Source organism: Lynx canadensis, chromosome B1, assembly GCF_007474595.2.
Source record: "Lynx canadensis isolate LIC74 chromosome B1, mLynCan4.pri.v2, whole genome shotgun sequence".
Lineage (NCBI taxonomy): Eukaryota > Metazoa > Chordata > Mammalia > Carnivora > Felidae > Lynx > Lynx canadensis.
Window position 1 is genome coordinate 11,480,497 of NC_044306.2, and position 17,274 is coordinate 11,497,770.

The window sequence follows — 17,274 nt, forward strand, 5'->3', positions numbered from 1 at the left end:
CAAGGAAGGAGAAAATACAGAGATGGTGTTGAGAAGCGTTGGCACCTGGTAATGCTCTTTCCTTCTTGTTTTTGGCAGAAATCTCTGAGCTGCTTAGGATGACAGACCCATGATCTGGGGATTTGGAGAGAGGAGCGATGAGATTGATGTCACGAGTATATTCTTTGTCTTTCTTACCCATGTAAAGCCAAATCCGGTAGCATAGTTTGGGGATAATTCACAAGAGCGAGACGTATTGCAGGGGACTCTTGAATTACCTGTTTAACTAGGTCAGGACTTCTATTCTCTCTGCACTTGGGATTTTGTGTCTGCTATCCAAGTGTGTGGGAGTAGTTGTTTAAGCCTCCCTTAGGCTTCATGGACCTATTTGACAGTGTAAACCACTTGCAAAACCTCCATTCAAGGCGATCTCACCATTGAACTTTGTCTAGTTTCTGTTCTAAATATACTGAACCTTTAACTCTAAAATATTTTATTCATAATTATCAGTGTAGTTCTATTCTACATAAAGATCTTGAAAGATGAATTATCAAGTTAAAGCAGAAAATACAAAAAAAACCCACACATCTGGACTGAAGTGGCGACTCTGCTCCTACATGTTTTTATCACCTACATTTACATTTATTTAGTTTAACATCCCTTATTTTAAAGCCAAATTTTGCCCTTCTCTAAAATATTAAAATGTAGAAGTACATGGTAGGAGATAGTACTCATAAACCTACCCATCAGGCCTGGATAATAACTGGTATCTACTTGACATTTTAGTGCAGTTCTAAAACATGTTTAACCTTGTGCCATCAAAAACGACTTCATTCTTCAGTTTAAATTACTGGCTGTGTCATCATACTAACCATGTCCCTTGAAAGTCCTCCTAAGCATCATGCTTCCATTCTGGAAAAAAAAAATTGCTTTACAATTAGTTCTCAGTCTGGATATTTAAACCCTTAAGGTATGAAAACTCACTTGTACTATTTCAGATCATGTGTTCTATAACATCACATTCATTATTCAAGGACTTTATAATTTTTTTTAATAGCCATAGTAGGTTGACAAACAAATTGAAAGGAAGGTACAGAGATTTCCAATAGTCCCTTGCTCCCCATGCATAGTTTGCCTAATTACTAACACCATTTATCAGAGCACTATGCATATTACAGTTGATGAACTTACACTGACACGTTCTTGACCAAAATCCACAGTTACTGCAAGGATTCCTTCTTGGTGCCTTACATTCTATGGTTTTGGACACATGTGTAATGACCTGTATCCATTATTGTATCAGTATTTTCACTGCCCTACAAACCCTCTGTGGTCTGCATATTCATCCCCCCCCCCCCCTTACCACAACTGCTGATAGTGTATCTCCATAATTTTGCTTTTTCCATATGATTACACACACACACACACACACACACACACACACACACGTGTGTGTGTGTGTGTGTGTATAATTGACACATAATTGATCATACAATTAGAGCCATATAGTAGCCTTTTGAGAGTGTCTTCTTTCCCCTAGAGATAGGCATTTCCGTTTTCTCCATGTCATGTTGTGGTTTGATAGCTGACAACTTTTCTGTCTTGAGTGATCATCCCTTGTCTGTTGATACCATGGTGTATTTATCAATTCATCTGCTGAAGGACCTCTTGGTTGCTTCCAAGTTGTATCAAGTACAAATACAGGTGGCATAAACATATGTGTGGGTTTTTGTGTCAACCATCATTTTTCATTTCCTTGGGGTAAATACCAACGAGTGCTGTTGCTGGAATGTATGGTGAGAACGTGTTCAGTTGTGTAAGAAATTGCCAAATTGTCTCCCAGGGCAGCCAGACCATGTTGCATCCCCATCAGGAAGTCTGGGAATTCCTGCCCCTGCACATCCTCACCAATATTTGGTGGTGTTTATATATCTCCCTACCTGAAGTCATTGAGGTTTCCTCCTAAATTCTAGGACTTTGAGAGTTTTGCATTTTACATCTAGGCCTATGATGCATTTTGAGTTACTTTGATGCAGGTTGTAAAGTCTGTGTCTGTGTTTATTTTTGCACGTGTGTTTCCAGTTGTTCCAACACACGTTGAGATTTTCTTGACTCCATTGTGTTGTTTTTGTTCCTTTGTTAAAGACCAGTCGACTGTATTTATGGGGGTCTATTTCTGGGCTCTCTGTTCTTCCCTGCTGATCTGTTGTTTCACCAACCACACTGTCTTGATGACTGCATTGTTAAGTCTTGATATTGGATAGTGTCATCCTCCAGATTTGTTCTCCTATATTTTGTTGGCTCTTCTGAGCCTTTTGCCTTTCTTTTTTTTTTTTTTTTAATTTTTTTTTTCCAACGTTTATTTATTTTTGGGACAGAGAGAGACAGAGCATGAACGGGGGAGGGGCAGAGAGAGAGGGAGACACAGAATCGGAAACAGGCTCCAGGCTCTGAGCCATCAGCCCAGAGCCCGACGCGGGGCTCGAACTCACGGACCGCGAGATCGTGATCTGGCTGAAGTCGGACGCTTAACCGACTGCGCCACCCAGGCGCCCCTGCCTTTTGCCTTTCTATGTAAACTTCAGAATCAGTATGTCTATACCTACAAAATAATTTGCTGGAATATTGATTAGAACTGCCCTGAATAATAGATCCATGTGGGAAGAGCTGGCATGATACTATTAAAACAAATTCAAGAGAATGGTTTTCTCCCTTTTATTCAACTCCACTTGTCTTTGATGCCACTCGGGAATTTATCTTGGGAAGGAACCAAATTTGACACCAATGTCCCCATTTGTCAGCCTCTACAGTCGTGAAGTACCAGCCTTCTTTGGATACCAGGGGATAAAGAAAACTCTAAAAATATTTCTAGGATCTTTCTGTGGCACTCAAGGTGTTCAGCTTGTCTCCATCTTCTTAACAACTGCAGTTCAAACTGCTTCCCTTGAATCTAAAGATTTATATTGTCATTGAGAGAATATTGTTCAAAATTTATTTATCTACTATTAGTACCATTAACTTTAAGAAAAAAAACATACATATGTGTGTGTGTGTGTGTGTGTGTGTGTGTGTGTGTGGAGAGAGAGAGAGAGAGAGAGAGAGACGGAGGGAGGGAGAGGGAGAGAAAGAAAAGAGAGTTGGCTAGGAGAAAATGTACATACATATTTAAAGAGACTGCTTTGTTGTTAATGGAACTTAGAAGTTTAAAATGTACATATAAGCATCTTCAGATCTCACAGGATTTCCTTCCAATGGATGATTTTAATGCTTAATAGACATAATCATGTTCTATACAACCACAAGGTACGCCAAGGTATCAAAGTTGATAGTTGGAGGTAAGACATGAGCCTAAGAGTCAAGTCCACTAAAGAGTATCATTTTTATTGCATTTGTTCCAAATCCCTTAATGAAAATACCCATTTAAATAATAAACGTGTTTTTTTTTTTTTCTGCCCAGAGAACATGTGAGGTTCTCTCCTTCACAAGGTGGAAGTTCACTGCATCTCCACCACACCCCTCCTTTGCCTATTAAGTGAGAGCTTCATTTATCCAGCCTTATATTAGAAATGCTTATGGGGCATCTGGGTGGCTTAGTTGGTTGAGGATTCAACTTCGGCTCAGGTCGTGACCTCATGGCTCATGAGTTGGAGCCCCTTGGCAGGGTTTGTGCTGACAGCTCAGAGCCTGGAGCCTGCTTCAGATTCTGTCTCTCTGTTTCTCTGTCCCTCCCCCACTGGTACTGTGTGTGTGTGTGTGTTTGTGTGTGTGTGTGTGTCTCAAAACTAAACATAAAAAAATATTTTTAAAAAAGTGCTCCGCACTGTAAGAAAGTGGGAGGTATATGATGGTAAACTTTTTTTTATTTCTTCTGTTTATTTTTTAATATGAAATTTATTGTCAAATTTGTTTCCATACAGCACCCAGTGCTCATCCCAACAGCTCCCTAATGCCCATCACCACCCTTCTGTGTCTCCCACCCCACATCAACCCTCAGTTCGTTCTCAGTTTTTAAGAGTCTCTTATGCTTTGGCTCCCTCTCTAACTTCTTTTTTCCTTCCCCTCCCCCATGGTCTTCTGTTAAGTTTCTCAGGATCCACATAAGAGTGAAAATATATGGTATCTGTCTTACTCTGTGTGACTTACTTCACTTAGCAAAGCATTCTCCATTTCCATCCACGTTGCTACGAAAGGCCATATTTCCTTCTTTCTCATTGCCACGTAGTATTCCATTGTATATATAAACCACAATTTCTTTATCCATTCATCAGTTGATGGACATTTAGGCTCTTTCCATAATTTGGCTATTGTTGAGAGTGCTGCTATAAACATTGGGGTACAAGTGCCCCTATGCATCAGCACTGCTGTATCTGTTGGGTAAATTTCTAACAGTGTTATTGCTGGGTCATAGGGTAGATCTATTTTTAATTTTTTGAGGAACCTCCACACTGTTTTCCAGAGGGGCTGCACCAGTTTGCTTTCCCACCAACAGTGCAAGGGGGTTGCTGTTTCTCCACATCCTCTCCACCATCTGTAGTCTCCTGATTTGTTCATTTTAGCCACTCTGACTGGTGTGAGGTGATATCTCAGTGTGGTTTTGATTTTTATTTCCCTCATGAGGAGTGACATTGAGCATCTTTTCATAACCAAAGATGTAAAAGATCTGTATGGTGAAAACTATAAAAGTTTATGAAGGAAATTGAAGAAGATTCAAATAAATGGAAAAAAAAATTCCATGCTCATGGATTGGAAGAATAAATATTGTTAAAATGTCAATACTACCCAAAGCAATTGACTCATTCATTGCAATCCCAATCAAAATTTCACCAGCATTCTTCTCGAAGCTAGAACAAGCAATCCTAAAATTTGTATGGAACCACAAAAGACCCCAAATAGCCAAAGGAATATTGAAGGAGAAGACCAAAGTGGGAGGCATCACAATCCCAGACTTTAGCCTCTACTACAAAGCTGTAATCATCAAGACAGCATGGTATTGGCACAAAAACAGACACATAGACCAATGAAATAGAATAGAGACTCCAGAATTAGACCCACAAAAGTTTGGCCAACTAATCTTTGACAAAGCAGGAAAGAACATCCAATGGAAAAAAGACAGTCTCTTTAACAAATGGTTCTGGGATAACAGGACAGCAACATGCAGAAGGTTGAAACTAGACCACTTTCTTACACCATTCACAAAAATAAACTCAAAATGGATAAAGGACCTGAATGTGAGACAGGAAACCATCAAAACCCTAGAGGAGAAAGCAGGAAAAAATCTCTCTGACTTCAGCTGCAGCAATTTCTTAGTGGACACATCTCCAAAGGCAAGGGAATTAAAAGCAAAATGAACTGTTGGGACCTCATGAAGATAAAAAGCTTCTGCACTACAAAGGAAACAATCAACAAAACTAAAAGGCAACCAACGGAATGGGAAAAGATTTTTGCAAATGACGTATTGGACAAAGGGCTAGTATCCAAAATCTATAAAGAGCTCACCAAACTCCACACCCGAAAAACAAATAATCCAGTGAAGAAATGGGCAGAAAACATGAATAGACACTTTACTAAAGAAGACGTCCAGATGGCCAACAGGCATGTGATGGTAAACTTATACGTTTTCTCCTGCCTAAGCCTTGTTGTTATTATCTGTCTGGGATTTTATGCTCCAAGATTCACTTAGTTATCCATAAAAGACCATATCAAGCAGAAACTGGGATTTATGTAACTAAAGTTAAGAGAATGCAGGTAACCTAGAAAAGTGCATCAACCCAAGAAACACATTTTGAACTTAAGAATTCCTAAATTGTTTTCTGCTGGAAGAAATTGGCTCTTGGCTTTCAGATTTTAAAGAGGACGGTTGCAGATAGCAATTTAATTCCATATTCGAGTGCCTCTTCCCTGCAAGCCATTATGTTAGGTTTTATAGAAGATTCACAAGATGAATCTGCATGGATAATGTAGCCAATACTTTGAGCTCGTAACTATTTTTTCCCCATGTTTGCTTTGTTTCAGGCATTTTAGTTACGTGCAATATTTCATTTAACCTAATGTTCATAATAGTATTTTTATGATAGACTTAATCACATGTGTAAGAGTGAAAAGGAGACTGAAAAGGTTAAACAGCTTGCCAGGCATATTAGCACATTATATAAAAGATGTCGAGTAGCGTGTAGGTACACGTGATGTCTGTGCTTTTCACTAGGACATTGGTGTAGTATCTTTCAGGTCTCGACCATTGGGTAGGAAAGGCAAGATTGAAGAGAATTAACTGAAATACAGGTACTACAAAAGTCAGAAAATGGAAAAGTAAGGGGGAACCTTTGCTGGGGGGCAATTTGGTATGAAGTAGGAGATGACAAAGAAGTCCTTACAGAAATGAAGTCATCTCTTGGGCTTGACTTTGAAGGAAGAATAGAATTTCCATCGCTAGAAAACTTGTGCTTGATGGTGGTAGGTGTAGATGTCTGGACAGAAGGAGAGGGTGTAGTTCAAAGGGTATTACAGTCAACGACAATAGTGTGAACAGAGACACAGGAATAACAATGACACAGGACTCCTTCCTTGAGTGGTAAGTGGAGGGAGTTGAGTCTTAAAGTTATTTTGTACAGTAATTTTGGATGTGCTGAATGCCAAGTTAAAGCACAAGCAATGGGTTTTTGAAAGGCTCTTGGACAGTTTGGTGTGTGTACCTCAATGGGGACAGTACATATTGTCAAACATTATCAAAAGTAAGAGTTCTTTTTGGAAACCGTTTTTACTCTATTTTAGAGAATTTCCTGCTGTAGAAATAAACTCACTGGAAGTGGGAGTGGGAAAAATGCAGTCCTAGGTGAGGTGGTGTTCCCTGACACAAAAGTAGGGCACTGTTCATGCTCCCAAAATCAAGAATTTTGGCAAGTATGTATGATGCTACCACTGAATACATTATTGTTATGATTTTTAAAACCACAGTGTGAATGGAAAAGCAATTTCTTCTCACAGAACGTCCTTCACTCCCATACTGTTCTCTGTAACTCTAACCACAGCTTTGTTTGAGTAACAATGCTTATTTCCAAACCACTTTGATACTTTGTTTCATAGGTACATTGTGTACAAACAAAACTCAAAGCTAATGTTATAATATAGATTAATTCTGAACTAAGACTTATTTGATGTTGTTTAAACCTTAAGTTTGATAATAATTACATACCTCTAACTTTTCAGAACCTTAAAACGTGGCCTAAATGGCCGTTGATGGTGTAACTATGCTTTGAGTTTTCATAAATTTTTATAAGCATTTTTTGTTTGGTACCTGCTGAAGGAGAAGCAAAATATTGCTCAATATTCATAAAATATTTTTATATCCTGTATGCAAAAATAATGAATTTAGATTTAAAACTTAGGGATGGGATACCTTGGTAGTTCTGTCGGTTAAGTGTATGACTCTTGATTTCAGCTCAGGTCATGATCTCAGAGTTCATGGGATCAAGACTTGCATTGGGCTCCGTGCTGATGATACAGAGCTGGCTTGGGATTCTCTCTCCCCCATTCTCTGCCCCTCCTTCCCCCCCCCCTCTCTCAAAGTAAATAAACAGACATTACAAACATTACTTAAAGTTAAAATTTTGTGTTTGAATTTTCTAAGTTTTTTGTTTAATGTTTATTTTTGAGACAGAGATTGCTTGCAAACAAGTGGGGGGGAGGGGCAGAGAGAGGGGGAGACATAGAATCTGAAGCAGGCTCCAGGCTCTGAGCTAGAGCCCCACATGGTGCTAGAACTCAAGACCTGTGAGATCATTACCTGAACCAAAGTCAGATGCTTAACCTAACTGACTGAGCCACCCAAGCGCCCCTTGAATTTTCTGAGTTTTAAGTTGAATTCTTAGCAATAACATTTAGGGTGTGCATGCATATTCAATATGCTAAAAAAACATTGTGTTGGTAATAGAATAGTTAAGAATATATATTGATTCTGTATTTCTTTAGATACTTGAAAAATAAGTAGAATAAAATACTGTATGTGTTTATTACTTAATGAGTTTTTAAATACAACATGTTATTCTTAGATCCATTATATTTGAACTCCTTCAGATGTGCTAGTGATCATTTTTATTATTTAAAAAAAACAGACCTTATTGCAATGAAACATCATTCATGTTGGTGTTTTGTTCTTTCGATATCCTGTGGGCAGCCATTTTCCACGTCACTTTTTTCTTTAGAAAATACATTATGAATCATTTCGTCAATTGGAATCACAAGGAAAAGGTACACTAGTAGAAGATAATGAACAGACACTGATTTAAAAGTTTTTTGGTTTTTTTTTGGATGACTTTAAGGAGAAAAACTTCTGTTTTTCTTAAAGTCTGGTTCCTGTTAGCTTTTCCTCTCACATTTTACTTACTGATGCAGTACTCATCCTATAGTTGTGTTGCATTACTTACAGTTCCCTAAAACACTTGATGGACGAATTTTCTCCATGATGCTTCTCCTCAGATCCCCTGTTGGACACTGAGGTTGCATCTCTCTCCCCAGCAGTGGCTGTATTTAATTGGCTACGTTCTGTCTTTCCCATCAGTCTGTGAGCTCTCTTGAAAACAAGAGGTGTGCTGTATTTATGTTACTTGTGTTTCTAACACCTTCTTCAGTGTCTTCCCCATAGTATAGCAGTATAAATTAAAGGCAAGTTTGCTTAAACAAGTTAAAAGGTAACCTGAAATACCTCCTGAACTTTGAGTTAACGTAAGACCTATAGCACTGAGTTTCCAAGTGAACACGGTTGAGAAACGTGGTGAAATTGCAACCCAGTGTCAACAGGGAGAGGCCATTTTGAATGTGCTTTTAATCGTGTCATGTAAGTAACTGGTAGGAACAACAGCTGCTCTCTTTCTGTCTAGTGTATCTGTCTTTGTGTGCCTCTTTGCCTGTCTCACTCTCATACCGGAAGGCAACTGTGCCTGAAATGCTTCTTGGTTTTACTTCAATCACCTGTCTACAGCAACTGGGTAGGCAGAGTTTGATGGATTGGTTTATTATGGTTAACTTGAGCGTTGCACAACCTAAATTGATCACTGGAGAGACAAAATCCTGAACCATCCTTGCCTTGGCTGTTTCAATTCAGTTCTGTAGCTACCTATGGCCAAAACGCAGACACAAAATACATACGTATATTTCTAAACATGTCTGAACATTTTCAACACATCTTTGTTAGCAAACAGCTACACAAAGACACTTTTTGTGACCGGATAAAATCAAAATGTGGGAACTGAAAGCATACATTAACCTTTAACACATTTTAGACTATATTAATTTGCCTCCTCTTTGTGTTTGTCACACATCTCTTGTCAGAGGGAATTTTTTGTAAGTTGTTTTTGTCTTTACATTAAGCGTTTTGTGTTATGTGGCATGCTTTTTTTTTTACCCTTCACTCTGGAGTCTTTCTACTTTCAGCCAGAACGCTCTCCTTATAAACTATGCTATTGTTGCTATGATTTCTAGAATGAAAATTAAAATACTATTCTAAGAGATGAATTTTGCTAAATGTAGCTCAGTTTTCCTTTTTTGAACTAAACCTCTAGGATGAGCTTACTTTGCCTTTTTAAAACCAGCTTAAACAGAAAATACTCATGTATGTATGAGATCTGCATTTTCTAGATGGTAACATGAGAACTCCATTTTTTTTTGTTTTTTTTGAGAACCAAAGAGAATTAAACTTTGTGAGTTTTTTGATTTTGATTTTTTTTTTTATTTTTTGAGGGTTTTTTTTTGGGGGGGGGAAATTTTTTGAGTTTTTTGAGAACCAGAGAGAAGAAAACTCTTTTATGATACTCTGTGATCTTATATACATTGATCAAGACAGTTAGAAATCATGTATACTCTATCAAAGTTGAAAAAAAAAATTTGCTTTATTATCATAGCACTATGGGTTTGACTTAAGAAGAAGGGGAAAGCACAGTATAAGAAAAGAAAAAAAAAAAAAAGGAATTGATAGCCTATACCAACTCCCAGGTCTAAACCACTGCTTATATTTTTCTGAACATACTTACATTGTTTGTGTATGATGAAAATTTTCTTGGGTTTTTTTTTTTTTTTGGTGGTTCTTCTATAAAATTGGATTATTGTATAGTTTTAGTTTTTTACCTCCTTTTTGTTTAAGATGTATTTACAGTTTTCCATTAGTAATAACTCTTCTCAACCTCATTTGTAAGGCTTCATCATATTGCTTTATGAGTATACCATAATTGAACCATTGGCTAGTTGTGGAGCTATTAAGTTACTATCATTTTTCAATATTAACAATACTTTGATAATGAGCATTCTTACCAAGCTTTGAACAATTTTGTGAATACTCAGGATTTCTTATGTGTAGAACTGAAATTACTCACTTGGCGAGGTTTTTCTGTACACGCTCAAATACAGGATCCATTTCTTTAAACATGTCTTCTAAGACTAGCAGTGAGGAAACGATTTCTTAAGATCTTCTAGTACAAAAGATAATACAATTCAATAGGTTAATTTTACCCATTAGTATATTTGAAAGTATTGAGGAATCTGTTCAAGGCATTTACAGTGCCTATATCTATATGGCGTATAAGTAGAAGAGAAAATCCACGTGAGAGAAGTTCCTTGTAATTCACCTTAGCAATAGCCATAAAATACTAATATAAATGTTACTTATTTATGTACTTATTAAAACAGACAGCCTTGGCACCTAGCTAATTATGGTCTGTAGTCACAAGACATGTTTTATGCATCTCTTCTGCATTTAGAAAATGGTGAAACAGGTTTTGCACCTTAATGAAGAGAAGCTGAGTATCCCCCATCCCCCTCCCCCTGCCCCTAACTTCTCTGTCTTGAGGACACAGAATTGTTTTCATGTGGTGGTTGTATAAATAGTTTTCCCTGTGCCCTAGTGTGCTGTGCCCATGAAAACTCTCAGTGATCCTACACATTAATATTTCTGAATAAGGCTATTCAGTTAAATAAATGATCTATAAGAGACCAAAATTAGGTAACTTTTCTTACCATTCTGAAATGGTATTTAAGCAACAGCTACACCTATTTAAATGTAATATGCCAAAAATATGAAAAAAATATATTAAAGTTAAGAAATGAAGTGCTCATTAAAGAGCACAATAAACTGTTTCCTTCTCTTGATATTATGAAGGCCAGAAGGCCTAATTAACTCCTGCTGGCATGGTCCCAATGGCAGGATCCTTTTAGAGAGGATAAACCTCACTGAAGCAGAGCTAAGACTCATTAGCTTTTAAACAGCTATTCAGACCTAATTTCCATTGAATAAGGGCATATTTATGATACAGAATAAAAATGTTTACCTTATGTTCATATTTAGTTAGCCTAATGGTTTGTTATATCACTATTGTTTATTCCTTATTTCTTAGGCGGTGACATGGCCAGATAGCCTTTTCTTTTATTACCTGTTAGTGTTTTCAGTTAGGGTGAAACCAGTCCCTCTCCTGCAAATGCCCTTGGCGATTGTATTTATTACACAGTCGTCGTTGACCGGGAACTGGACTACTTGGGAGATACTCCAGGAAATTACAACTTTTAAGTCCAATTAATCTACACAGTTATTTTCTTAACATTTATACCAATCGGTCTCAACCTGATGATGATTCTATTTGTCTTTAATAGCACCTTTTTGCTCCAGTAAGTTATTTTCCATTAACGAAGCTATAATTTAAAATAAACTCCACTACCTCACATGGTTGGTGCCTAAGAGTCAAGAGTGATTCTCTTTGCCGGCCCAGCATCTGATTTAACAGTGAGGGCTTTTCCACCTCAACCCTGGAGCTCTTGTAGGGAGATAATGTGAACAAGCAAGGCAGACCTGTCCCTCGCACAAGGATGGGGGTAGGAGGTGTGAAGGCCTATAAAGGCATGGTGTTTCTGGAGCTGCGTGCAGTCCAAACAACCATAAACTCAAGTTGGATCTCCGCAGCACTGGCCATTTGCCAAGCTTTCTGTTCTTCAAAACTCCCAGGTTACCGTCAGCTGGGCTTACTGATCAAGCTGTCGTCTCTCAGTTTATTAGAATATCCGGAGCGCTGTCTCCATTCAGGTCTGTTTCCAAGTGTATTTGATGGTGAAAATCATCCTCATATTGGAGTTAAGAAAAAAAAAATTGGCTTTTTCACCCACACTAGACTCGATCTCTCACAGACTTCTGTGTCTTACTAAGGCTTCTGTATTGTAACAGTGGGAAAATCTTCCCTCCTTTACTTGCAGCTTCTTTGACAGGTTTAACAATTGACATAAAATAGTTGTACGGGAGAAAAACAAATTTCGTCCGAAGGAGATTCCCATAAAAATATGAGACCCAAAGGCAACCTGGGCAATTCAGGCTTAGGAGCCTTCCTGAGCTGAGGGATGGGATGGGGACCCGAGGAGCTGGGCCTTCAAAGTGGAGGAGAGTGATTTGGGGGAAGATCAGAACAGAGGTTTGCTGATTAGATGTTTGCCCCACCAGGTATGTAGGTCTTTCAGATCAAAACAGTTGCCCCAGGTGACAGCTGTCTCAGTACAACTCGCCTAAGTTACGATACGCAGTTAAGGGAGAGGTCAAAGTTTTTCCCTAAGGTGGCTAGGTTTTGATTGCAGTTCAGAATAATTCACATGCCAAAGTGACATCTTTCGGGACAGGCTATTCATTTCCTCTCCAACATAAAGAATACTTAAATCCTTTCAGTGTTACATTTGAAGTTATTTTTACAATCATGTACATGCTGTGTGAGCCTCAATGTTGGTGTATGTGTGACTTAGTGAATTTTATAGGAATCGTATTAGCTTTGCTTGGGTGTGGATAGACATGCTTGATGTATCCTTTTATTCTTCATCCATATGTGGGTTTGTTTGTTTTTGTTTGTTTTACTCTGGTAGTTAATGCAAAATGTATTTTCTATTCCCTACATATTTAGCCAAAAATCTACCTTTTTGTTTCTCATAAGGTATTTTCCTTCTTCCTGTATATTCTACATACTGGCCATCTCTGTAATAAATACCTGCATCTCTTTCTACTTCTATATAAATACAGCAGATATTTAAGAACTCAAGAATACTTGTGAAGCAGAAATTTAGTAGATTTTGCTAGAAATCGTTGTTTGGTAGCTCGAGCTTAGACTGTATTTGCTGTAGGACTCAAACACACCCATATATTTCTAGAAGAGAATTCCATATCCCCACCACCACCCTGCTGCCAATATAAGTCCTGGGCTCCTATGGGTTATGAAATAAGTGCTTGTTCAAGAGAAAGAAAAAATCAGATACATAGGGAAGGGTGAATTCTGCAGATCACATGGTGACCATCCTTCAGTTCACCCACCAACTGTTGATTATGTTTCTCAGGGAAAAGGGAACTGCAAGCAAAACAAAAACAGAAGGGGTCTTTTCACTGGTGCAATGTGTGGACCGTCTATTTGCACTACTGTAACAATATGCCATGGACGTGGTGGATTAAACAACAAACACTGATTTCCCACAGTTCTGGAAGCTGTGGAGTCTAAGACCAAGACACTAGCCAAGTGGGTGTCCAGTGAGGGTCTGAATTGATAACTGTCTTCTGGTGAGAGAGCTCTTCAGGGTCCCTTTTGTAAGGGCACTGATCCTGTTCATGCAGCCTGTACCCTCATGACCTAATTATCTCCCAAAGGCCCCACTTCTATCTGTAGATCATCACCTTGGGGCAGGGGGTTTAGGATTTCAACACGTGACGTCTGGTGAGATATAAACATCTAGTCCATAACCTGTAAACCAGTTGAGGCACAAGGACCACTGCTTTGGTCCCATCTAACGGAGCATAAAGAAGGATGGGGGGATCATCATCTTCCCTGTGATATATGATTGTCTTACAGATATTGAGGGCTCCACAGAACAAGATTGGACATAGCAAGTGACAGCGCTACCTTATTCTTGGAGCTTCTGCTGGGTGAGATAAGGTGTCCACAGGGGAAGATAACTGTGGTATTTATGGGTACTTCTGGTGAAGGTGCCCTTGACAAATGCATTTCCTAGTGTGGCCCTAACTAACACAAGTTTTGGGAGTTTAAAACAACAGAAACTCATTCTTAGCTTAATTGAAGACTTTTGTCCTTGAGAACACTATCATTATAACTAGTTCCTTCTTGGGGCTCAGAGGGAGGGTCTTATCTGTGGCTCTGCCCTGGCTTTGGGTGGCTGACAGGAATCTCGGGTGTTGCTCAGCTTGTAGGTGCAACATGTCAAACTCTGCATCCACTGTGATGTGGTGTTCTCCTGTGTGGCGCGTCTTTCTGCTTCTAGTTGTTTTCATAGTGACCCCGGTCATTGGACTAAGGGCCACTCTAACCAAAATGAACTCAACTTGATTATAGGTGCAAAGGCTCTATTTCCAAACCAGATCACATTCACCAGTTCTAGGAGATAGAACGTCAACATGCAATGATGGTGAAAGATCATTTGCTATTTAACCATAAGCAAAGCCTGCTGTGGCAAACACCACTGTGGGGGCAAATACTATAGGCTGCATGTAGTAGCCATAAGAAAGCTTTCTTTCTCTTTCTTTCTAAACATTGGTCTTAAGGGAGGTGTATGGGTGGCTCAGTTGGCTAAGTATCTTACTCTTGATCTCAGGGTCATGAGTTCAAACCCTGAACTGGGCGAGAAGCCTACTCAAGGGGAAAAAAGTCAAAAATCTTTGGATTCTGATTAAGACTTGAGGGAGCTAACATATTATGTTGAAGTATTTGAGATCACTGGTTTTGTGAGACATAGACAGTTTTACCTATGGTTGAACCTAACCTGAGTCAGAATTACTATGTATTTAGAGTGTGGCTATTTTTACAACAACTTGATTAGCATTCTTACATGGTAAAAAATTAAAGTAAAATAAAAAATAAAAAAATAAAAAAATAAAATAAAAAATGTTACATGGACAAGAGGGTTGCTTCTTTACCTTGAAAGCATAGTCCATATTTGAAGTTAATCTAGTTAGATACTTCTAAGATTTTTAAGCACATTTGGTTGTCATGTATATTCAATAGATGTTTCAAAACTTATTCTCTTAGACAGTATAATCTTGTCTCTCTTGGGTGAGTCAGGCCTAGTGTGAATAAATACTTTTACACCATAGTAGCCAACAGTAAAGCAAGGTAAGTAGAAAAGATTTAAAATCCTATATAAACCTGTGAATTAACTTCAACCCTTTTTAGTGATGAGCTGGACACCATTCTGTTTATTTGCCCCTGGGATTTGCATAGTGTTTTTTGTTTTTTTTTTTTTTTCTGTTTTTTCGCTCTCTCTCTAACATGTATCTAGATCGACCAGCAAATTTACTAGTGATGGCTCTCCCAGTTTTTCAAAGCAATTTGCATTCTAATACTGTCTTATAAGAATTGTCCAGCCCAACTGGTCACCCCCTAGATTTGCGTTGATCTTGTAAAATTTGTAATGTCATCTCGTAGACTTCACTTGATTTTGTTGGGTTAATTTTAGATGTCACCAGTGCTGTTTCCAGCAGCTTAAAATGTTATCAAAAACATATTCATACACAAACTCAGGATTGTTCATGAGGACTCACTCAGGAAAGAGTCCACGTATCTAAAACCTGTTTTTGAAAAACACTTTTTTGATGTCCTGACTTTAGTTTGTCAGTTTCGTTAATAAACCCTCATGTAAAATTAATTGAAAAGCAATTGATGAGATGGTAACTGACTTAAAAGAGTTGTTCTGGTATTCATATTTGGTTTCTGTTTTTGATTCTGCATATTTTTGAGACTTGTTTAAAACTTCCCATGATTTTATCCAGAAATGAAAATTAAATAATAAAGACCTGGTAGAAAAAAAAAATTACCCATGAAATTGTGCACCTCTAAGAACATACCATTCTCTGTGTTAAACAGAGAGTTCAATCGTACTTGTAGCAAATAAGGCTTTGTTTGTTTGTTTAGTTAAGTTTTTAAGTGAAAATTGAGGTAGTGATCCAATGACATTGAGGTATCCCTCAGGGTAGGGAGGGACAACAAAAATAAATGTTTTGTTTGGAGTGAGAGTGTTTGATAACCTGCTGCTCACAGTGTGCATTAAATACATTTATATTTCATTTCTCCTTCTGCTGTACATTCTAGCAACTTGATATGTGTTACCAGGAGCAAGGAGTTTCATTAGTCTATGCCTGGAGGCAACACAGACTAATGATCATAAATATGAGAAGCTATGTAATTCTGACCTCATAAGACTACTGTGGACAAAAGTGTCTTTAGCCACGGGTTTGGTTTGTTGTCATCTGATGATGCTCTGTATACAGGATAGAACTGTATTTCTCGTGGAAAAGTTAGACAATGCCTGAACTTGAAATTAAATCGAATTAAATAACTCTCTGTACGTCCTTACGGAAATAGGCACTCTCTGTGCATCTTTAATTAAAAATTAGATGAATAGTATTCTTCTGACTTAGAGTGTTGAATGCTATATTGTAGAGTAAATAACGTAAACTTAGGCTTATCTGCTATCTTCGGGTGGCACTTACAAAATTGTTTAAAAGTGCATATACTGTGGGCATTAAAATGCTGTTCAGAAATCCTGAATCACAAAGACTACAGGGCCTTGGTTTTGAAAGGGTGTCTGTTGGTATTTTGGGGGAAACTTCACGTAGTCTTTTTTGTTCAATTCAGAGTACCACATGCAATAGATTAAAGAGGAAAAACAGAGGGGTGCCTGGCTGGCTCAGTCAGTTGAGCACATAACTCTTGATAGTGAGTTCAAGCCCCACATTGGGCATAGTACTTATTTATAGAAAAGAGGGGGGCAGGAAAGAGACTGAACAGTGTATTTGTCACCCTCGAGGGTGAACACTTAGCAATTCAATAGCAATAAGAGGTAATGCCATTGCAATATGGAAATTTCGACGTTAACAATAATGCAAATCAGGGACGCCTGGGTGGCTCAGTCGGTTAAGCGTCAGACTTCGGCTCAGGTCATGATCTCGTGGTCTGTGGGTTTGAGCCCCGCGTCGGGCTCTGTGCTGACAGCTCAGAGCCTGGAGCCTGTTTCAGATTCTGTGTCTCCTTCTCTCTCTGACCCTCCCCTGTTCATGCTCTTTCTCTCTCTATCTCAAAAATAAATAAATGTTAAAAAAAACAAACAAACAATAATGCAAATCAAATCAACCGGTAATCATTACTCCAGAGGAAATAGCCTGTTGCCACAGGATTGAAGCATTGAAGAGAGTTGTTTGGCATCTGAGGCTCTGGATCAATCTGGCAGAAAGCTGATGGGCTGCAGGAATGTAATGTTGCCCAACCATGCATGGTGTGTTTTCATGCA